General features: G+C 44.9%; 1 protein-coding gene across 9 annotated transcripts in view; it reads left to right on the top strand.

Annotated features, from left to right (window-relative positions):
- The first annotated feature begins 215 nt into the window (after positions 1-215).
- ATP2B2 (ATPase plasma membrane Ca2+ transporting 2) overlaps positions 216-8,309 on the top strand; it is a 396,907-nt gene continuing 388,813 nt past the window's right edge. For 4 of the 9 annotated variants that reach the window (XM_021530473.3, XM_031505904.2, XM_077786067.1 and 1 more), the window contains exon 1: positions 217-342. The gene's annotated coding sequence lies outside the window, so the exon portion shown is untranslated. Of the gene's footprint in view, positions 343-8,309 lie in introns of all 9 variants that reach the window. The other 5 variants (XM_077786065.1, XM_031505906.2, XM_031505907.2 and 2 more) reach the window with 3 other exon arrangements.

The raw sequence follows: 8,309 nt of genomic DNA, 5'->3' as shown, positions 1-8,309 counted from the left end.
GCCGCGCATCCCGCGAGCCCGCGGAGCCCTGCGGAGCCCTGCGGAGCCCTGCGGAGCAGAGCGGGGCGCGGCGCAGCCTCTCCCCGCTGAGGGGAGCCCCAGCCCCGCGGGGGAGGCTCGGCGCGGCTCGGCTCCGGCACCTCGCGGGGTGGGGAGAGGCGCTGCCCGCCCCCCCGGGGCTTCCCCGCTAAGTCAGACGGAGCCGCCGCCTCCCGGCGCAGCGCAGCGGCCCCGGCGCAGGAGGAGGCGCCGTGCGCGGCCCGAGTCCCCGGGCGCTGCCGCCGGCGAGGGGACAGCGGCGGCTCCGCGCTCCCGGCGGCTCCGCTCCGCTCGCCGGCTCAGGTAGGAGCGGCAGCGGCGACCCCGGGGCTGCCCCGAGCCGCGGTGACCTTGTCGGGGGCGGCGGGGGCGCCGCCGGGGCCGAGCCCATCCCGGCGCGGTGCCGGGGGCAGCGGGATGCGGCCGGAGGATGCGCTCGGGCGGGGATGGAGGCGGCTCCGCGGGGCGGGCGGATCGGCTGCTGTGCTGCGGGAAGCCTCTGATTTCAGTCCGGCTCCAGCCCGGAGGGCTCTCAGAGACCGGAACGGGTCGGGAGGCGGCGGTGGCCGCGCTCTGCCCCGGCCCGGGGCTGGGAGGCGGCGGCGGAGCCCAGCGCTGCCCGCCGGCAGCCCCGGGGACGCGCTCGGGGTGCCGGGCTCGGGAGATGACGCTCCTCCTAGAAACGGGAATTTGAGAGAGGCATTAGGAGGTGGCTGCCCGCAGCCCCGCTCCCTCGGCGGGGCTGATGGACGGAGGAGCCTTCCCGGGAGCGCCGTCCCTGCGCTCGCCCAGCTCCTGCGGTGCCGCTGAGCTCCGCTGCGGCCGGCTTGGGGCTTTTTCGGGAATATTTTTTTTCTTCTTTTCCACGGGGGGATTTACATGCTTTACAAGCAGTAGTTTCCAAAGCCTCGCAGCACTCCAGCGGAGCGTTTCGAGCGGCTCAAAGCCCGAGGAGAATGCGGCGGGAGGTAACTTCGCCGGGTCGCGCAGTGCGCCAGCCCGCCCCGGTGCCCGGGATGCCGGCTGAGCGGCCGCTCTAGTCCCGGTCGCCACCACCTTGGCGTGGATGTCGTCAGGATGTGCTTCCCTACCGTCACCGAACATAATGGGTTCTTCTGCTGAAATCTTGGTTTGGAGACTGTACTAGAAACGTGAAAGGAGGGGCACTGTCTTCCGTTCTGTATCTTTGAAAGGCCTCCTGTGTTGTAGGTGGAGAAAGCCTCTCGTTTGCTGAATTAAACTGTCCAAAAGTTTATTTCTTTCTGTGTATTTCTTGCTCCTTCTTTTTGCTTGTGGGTTTTTTTTTTTCATCTTATTGTGCAGTTTTATCATGTTACACCAACCCGACCCTATGCTAATACTTTCTCTACTTTCTTTTTAATTAAAGCGTGTTTTGTAGTAAAGTGCTATTTGAGAAGCATGGGTACCAAGATAAGGTGCTGCGAAGATAGGCAAGCTGAAAGCAATGTAGAGTAGGACTTAACTGCTCCCAAAATAAGCTAAAATATAAGTTTTTAAACAGTGTGAAAGCTGATAGTGCTGTAACTCAACTCCCAAACAGTAAAAGGGAATCTTTTAAGGAATACTGTGTGTGGCTGGTAGACACTGCGAGCCCTGATTACGTAAGCAGTTCTTTGAGTGGGTCTGCATGCACACTGTCATGTTCTCAGCAGCACTTTGTTTCTGACCCTGTCTCCTCACCTACACGTGACTAATTTTCAGGTGCTGACTCAAAGAGGATTCAGCATTTTTATTACTTTTCTGTGGATAAGTGGTTTGTCTGTGGTATCTTGCTAAGAAACCAGCTCAGTATTCTCTGCAATGACTTCATGATCTAACGTTAAGCTCCATTTTCAAAGTGAACATTACTGCAAGCTCTTCCTAAAGCAGAAGAATATGGATTAAATGTTCAGTTTAGTGTCAGTATTAACATAGTCACTTTAACACTTAATGGGACGAATGCAGAGTATTCTGTTACTTTGAATTCCTATTTGATACCATTACCAGCACTGTCCATTGCTCACATGCTGTAAATCCAGGACCACAACCTCTTGATTATCCAGGCTGTTGAGTGTGATATTGATCCAAATGTCTGGCCTGTCTCTATCCTGTATGCACAGAATTTGGGGTAATTGGGAGTGGCCTGGGCCCAGCCTCATCCCCAGTGGGCACAGCTGTGAGCAGCAGGTGAGCAGCACTGGCAGCAGTGAGCCATGGAGTGCCCAGGTGCTCTGAGCAACCACCAAAGGGAACAGAGGGCACACAGGGGCACTGCAGGAACATGAGGGGATAAAAGGCTGGGCTGAAGAACAAGAGGAGCAGATGCTTGCAGCCTTCTGAAGTGGCATGATGTTACTCTGCATGGGCAGACACCTGAAGCCTTCTGATGTGGAAGCTTTCTGAAATTGTATGGTGCTACTCTGTGTATGGTGGCTGTCTCAACTGTGCCACTATCCCAACCAAATCTTTTACCCATTCAATTGTCTATTTCATGATATGCCAAGTACATTTTTATTGTTTTTGACAAGCTCTGTGAGGATATTTATATGATGTCCTGTCACCTCAATGGATTTAATTTGGAGGAGTGCAGGGAGGACAGTGAATGGAGCAGTATCACAGTCAGTGTGTTGGGTTGGGTTTGGTTTCCCCAAAGAGGTGTTTGCTGTTGTTGGAGCTGCCTCAGGGCTCCTCTCCTGGCCTTTGCCACTGTTTCAGAGGGCTGTGAGTCTCCACTCTGTCCCATGTCATGTACCAGGAGGGCACCTCTGACAGTGTTTGCTGCCTTTTTGGAGCTGGCTGAATCAAACCTGGTGCATTTGGCTGTTTCCTTATCCTTGGTTATCCAAGAATCAAGCACCTCAGGTCACTTACCACAGAGACTTCAGTGATGTGACTGAGAAGTTGGACTGTTTGTCTGAATATTGGTAATCCTATAAGTGCTTGGAGTTTACCTGCATCAACAAAACCTGAATATTCTGGTCATTGTAGGCAGTTTGAAGTGTAGCATGTGAGGTTAAAAAGGAAATTCTGGTGTTCTAAAACTTGCTTTGTAACTTAAGGATGGTTTCAGGACTGCAGCTGGGGAAAAGTAATCTGCATTGACCAGGGGAAAAAGCAGAATAATTGTACTAGAGATAAGTGATTGTTTTAGTGGCAGTCTGATGGGAGATGATAGCAGAGGAGATAATTGGGAACAGAGTGAATGTTTACATTTCAACAAAATTGTGTGGCTGCTGAAATCTTTTAAAACAAACATCTGAACAAGTTCAAACTTCTGGTGAAACTTACACTTGGAATGTGCGTGTCAGACATAAGAATTCTGTTTCCAAACAGCTTTACATTTAATGTACACTGTGCAATAAATGGTTGCAGTTTGCAATGTTCAGAGTGGAACTTAAGTTGTCCTTTAAAAGAAAAGTTTTGTAAAAAGTAAGATAAATAAAAATGCATATTTTTATTTTACATTTTATTTTACATTTTATTTTACATTTTATTTTTTATTACACTTTGATTTTATGAATAGAAGTGGCAAATGCAAAAGGATAAATAGTTTTAATTATCTGAAAAGAAAAATATTAAATATTTGAGAAAGGAAAAGAGAGAATGAACAAGAAATATTTGTGTGTGATAGGATGACAGAGGTGGCAGCAAAGAGTGGCACTGTGGCTGAGATCCAGGTTGGTCTCAGTATATTCATGCTACAAAATTATCAGTTAAATCAGAATGGCTTATTGCCAAAGACTACCTTGAAAAGAAGTTTCATCTTCATAAATTAAGTTATTTAGTAGTGAAATATTTCAGACTTCCATTTTATGGGTGTGACCAATTTTTCACATCTACGTGATCTAAGACAGCATTTCCTAAGGGATGTTTAACTGCCATGTTGCTGATGACCCCATATCCAGCAGCATGGGCTGGTATCTAAGGGTAATTATGTAAAAGGCCATGTTTTTACCTATTTTGGAAGTTGTGCTCAGCATTCTTGAATATTTTGTAATATCTAAATAAAACAACTGGTGTGCTGCAGGGACACCCTCCACACACTGGAATGTAAACCAAAAAAGCTTTAAATATTTCTGGGAGGCAGAGGTTGCTACATCTTTAATTAGTGCAATAGGAAGTGTGTTTTGGAGAGCTCATTGAACACCTTTAATTGTGCAGAAAAGTAATTTCTGAAGAGCCTGCTCAGGTCAGTGCCTCAAGAGCAATTCTCTTGTGGATGCTTGATTGTTTCCAGCCTTTCTCTCCTCTGATCCAAAGGCTTGCACTGCTGGGGTTTACAGTCCCTCCATCACTGCTGTTCCCATTCACATCCCAAGAACTGCTCAGCTGCTGGGCTTGCCACGTTTGGGGTGCCAAAGGCTTGGGAAGGCAAGGCTGTGGTGCAGGAGCTGAACCTCCGTGAGAGAGCAGCAGCAGTGGGGCCGTGTTGGGTTGCCCAGCTGCCATAATGCAGAAACCTCTGTTTGCACAAGGAGTTCTTTCCCTGGGTGATGGAATGGTGCAAAGCCCCAGCAGTGGGGTTTTTCAGAGCCAGACCTGCCTGATTTCATTGGTGCTCCGAGGTATTTCTGCCTGCACGTAGCTGTGGGATTGTGCAAACACAGAACCTGTCACAGGGGTTGCACATTCACCAAGGATTGATGGTACTTGTTGAAGGGATGGGATTTAGAGCTGCAAGACTGACTCACATTTCCCTCACACTCCACAGCAGAGTGACCTTGGATGCACATTTCAAGTTTTGAAAACCTTTTGTGCATTGTGAAGCCAGAATAATGCAGCTGTCTCTGTTCAGTGTTTCTAAGATTGATAAATCATTAATTCCACAGTGTTTGGGGGATTGCTTTTAGCCTCATTTATTTATTAAAAAGGCTCAAATAGCTTGTATTGAACTTATGAAAATTATACCTACTCTAAAATCATCCATCAGGGGTGAGGATTGCTCCAAGATTTTGCAGCTGCTGTCCACTCCAGATGCATCTCTTCATGAAATGCTTTAGGATTCAGGAGTTTTCTGGTGAACAGGATTTCTCTTGATGGTTTATCAGTGAGCCTCATGCCCAGCACATTCCTTTTGTTATCTCATTATGAGCAGGAGATTCCAAGCCTCTGGATAGCTTTCCTGTGCACAAAAAGTCACCTTGAAAGTATTTGCTGATCCTGTATATTCTGTCCTGCTTATTGAATAGCCATTCTTCATTAGGGGCAGGTATTCCCACTGATGGGAAATCTTCCATCCTGGAAGGTGTGATTGCATTCAGCACAGCAGACAAAATAGGGCCATATTTTAGATGATCCAGCATTCCATTTTTTTGTGACTCAGGTAATTTCTTGCTATTTTAAACTTTTTTGTACTGTTGTTATTATTTAAAGAGGTTAATACTATTTAAGAGGATTGAAATAATAGGAATTGTGTTTTCAGGGAATGTTCTCTGTAACCCATACTGAAAACTTCCAATAGGTTGATGATGGGTTCCTAGAAAGTATCCCAATAGGCATTTCAGAATAGTTTTAAGCAGAAGTGTGAATGAGGAGATTTATGATAATCAAGCTGTGCTATCGTCAGATTTCTTTGTAATTGCTGAAGCTCAAAATAATTACTCCAGAAGAATTAATAATTGCATTCTTTGCCATCTGAGGAAATGGATATGTGCATTTTTAGGTGCTGGCCTACAGTTACAGGAAAAACAAAATGGAAGTTTTGAGGAGAAATTTCATAATTTAAAACTAATTGTGGCATTATTAGTGTCTTTACAGCTGCTTTGCTGCATTGAATTTGTGGTCTTAGGTTCAAATGCAGTGTTAATGCATTGGTTTAGCCTACAAAGTCTGCATATTCACCAGCATTTTTCTAATGTGTGAAGTATTTTACAAACTTTAAATCAGTTTATGTGAAGTAAAAATAAAAGGCTGGCACGAGTTTTGGCCTATAAACAGTAGAAAGTAATTACATGAAGACAAAATGTTAAAATTTTACTTGGAAGAGATCTATTCCACATCACTGGGTTTTTATTAATTACAGAAAGTGTCCAAAAGCCCTGACAAGAACTAGGCCCATTTTTTAGTTAAGCTTGAAAATGTCACAAGAATCAATCTGGAAATGTAGAATGATTTTTCTAGAAAGATTAAATACTCTGAAAATTTGATGTGTTATATACAGCAGCTTTGGTGGTTCTGTGTCAAGTGCTAAAGAATTCGAGAGCAGTAGGAACACGAAAATGCCATTATGGCCTGTGAAGGTTGGTGTTAATGGGTGTGCTCCCTCCAAAGATACACTATTACACTGCTTTTCCTGTGACCCAGCACTGCTCCCCTCATATTTCCCCTCGGCACTGCTGACATTTATTGCTCCCCAGCTAAATAGGATGACAAGACAGAGTTGCATTTACTGTGAATTTTCTTGTTTTGTTTTGTTTTTTTTTTCCACTCATGTTCTGCAAGTTTCTGGACAGTGGAGAAAAATGGAAAGGTTACTGTCTGAGTGGCATCCTGACATTAAATATGCCTTTTAAAAAATACCATTATAATATTTTTTATTTATAGTAAATTGTGGTTTTTAGAACCCTTCCAACAGAGCTCAGCTGATCTCTGTTTAGTGTTTTTCTTGGTGTTTAGAATTGCACTTGTTCTGCTTACACTTCACTTTTCAACTTACACTTCACTTTTTTAAGTTCTTCAATGCTTCAAGTTTTAGTTTGAATTTTGATCTTGTTTGCTCGTGAGCTGGAGGTGATGTGGACCCTACCTGTTTACTTCACACACATTTTCCTCTCCTGGCATTTTCTAATGGCATTTCAGCGAGTTCTGAGATTAATTCCATTGGCAGTGATTTTTAGTAATCACTTTTAATTTGGGTGGTTGTTTGGTTTTTGATTTTTTTGAAGAAACAGCATCCACTAAACTGCAATTTCCCACCAGTCCTTCCACCCCATGAAAACATCACATTGGCCAGGTACAGAAAGCCTTACTGTAGCCAGTCCAAACTGCCTCCTGCTGGGGTCTCCTTCTGTAGTAGCCCAGTTACCATATCGAAAAGGAAATGTCACTGCTTTGACATTCTGATTGTTTTTAGGCACTTAATCCTGGATGGTGATTTAACTTGTTTCAGTGTCCTCTGTGGTGTAAAAGGGAGGTGGTTGGGTTTGCAGTTTCTTCAGTTTAGCCTTGCTTCTCCTTTTGAGGCTGCACGCTGGCTTTGCCTCTCCACTGTCCTCTGGGAGCTCTGCGCTCCCCTTGTGCATTATTGAATATAATAGCTAATGTTTGGGGATGGCTTTAGGTAATTCCTTAAGTACTCTGTGGTGAACTTCATCATTCTCTAGCAGACTGAGTATGTCTGGCTTCTTTTGATACTTTTTAGCCTATTCTTTCTTCAGGCCTCTAGTCTTCTGTGAAAATCACTTTAGAAACATTTTTGCTTTTTATTATCCTTTAGATGGAGACATAAAAGAATATGAAGGAAGCACAGAGTCCTTCAGCTTTCTCTTTGCCATCTGTTGTTTTTTCTCCTTTCCCATTAAATACTAGAACCTCTGCTTATCTTTTTCTCCCACTTCTGTTGTATTTATAGTGCCTTTTTGCGTCCCTCATTAGTTGTTGATCCTTTTGTATGTTGGCTCATCTGGATCAAAATTGAGCTGTTTGTGTCATTCTCATTCTTGTTCTTTGTCAAATGTTCTTATTTCACCTTTTGTACAATCTCTTCTGCTGCAAAGGAAGATTCTGGTTGTAACAGCCTCTTCCGGTGTTTCCTATATTCCTCCTGCACTGAGGTAATCTCTTGCACTATTTTATACACATTTCATTGGTAATTGTAAGTTTTCCTGAATTCCTTGATCCTCTCTTTAAGAGATGTTACATATCATTTGACTGAAGTTGCTGTCCTGAATTCCACTTCTTTTTTGTGCTTCTTTCACATCTTCCTTTCAATGTGTCACTGGTCAGTTCTTGACTTGGGATAATGCTCAATTGAAATGTATTACTGCCCTTAAGATCCCAGTCAATGCTTTCCTGTTAGTCAGAATAAAACACAGCTGCAGCCTTAGCAGTGCTCCCATGCTCATACCTTTCTCCTGTTAGCACAGCTCCAGCTTGATGATATCCCATGTATCCTGCTCAAGGAAAGACTAAAATAATGCAGGCATGTAAGGGCTGTGGCATGGGATGGGGGAACAAATTGTGTGTTGTTTACCTGCTTTGTTAGGGGACATTTTGTGCCTCCATACACATTGCTTGTCCTGGTGGGCTGCTGCTTCAGATTTATAATTCAG

This window comes from Lonchura striata, chromosome 12 (genome assembly GCF_046129695.1).
Source record: "Lonchura striata isolate bLonStr1 chromosome 12, bLonStr1.mat, whole genome shotgun sequence".
In the NCBI taxonomy this organism is placed as follows: Eukaryota; Metazoa; Chordata; class Aves; order Passeriformes; family Estrildidae; genus Lonchura; species Lonchura striata.
Note: the sequence above shows the minus strand (reverse complement) of the source record. Positions and strands in the feature narration are given on the sequence as shown.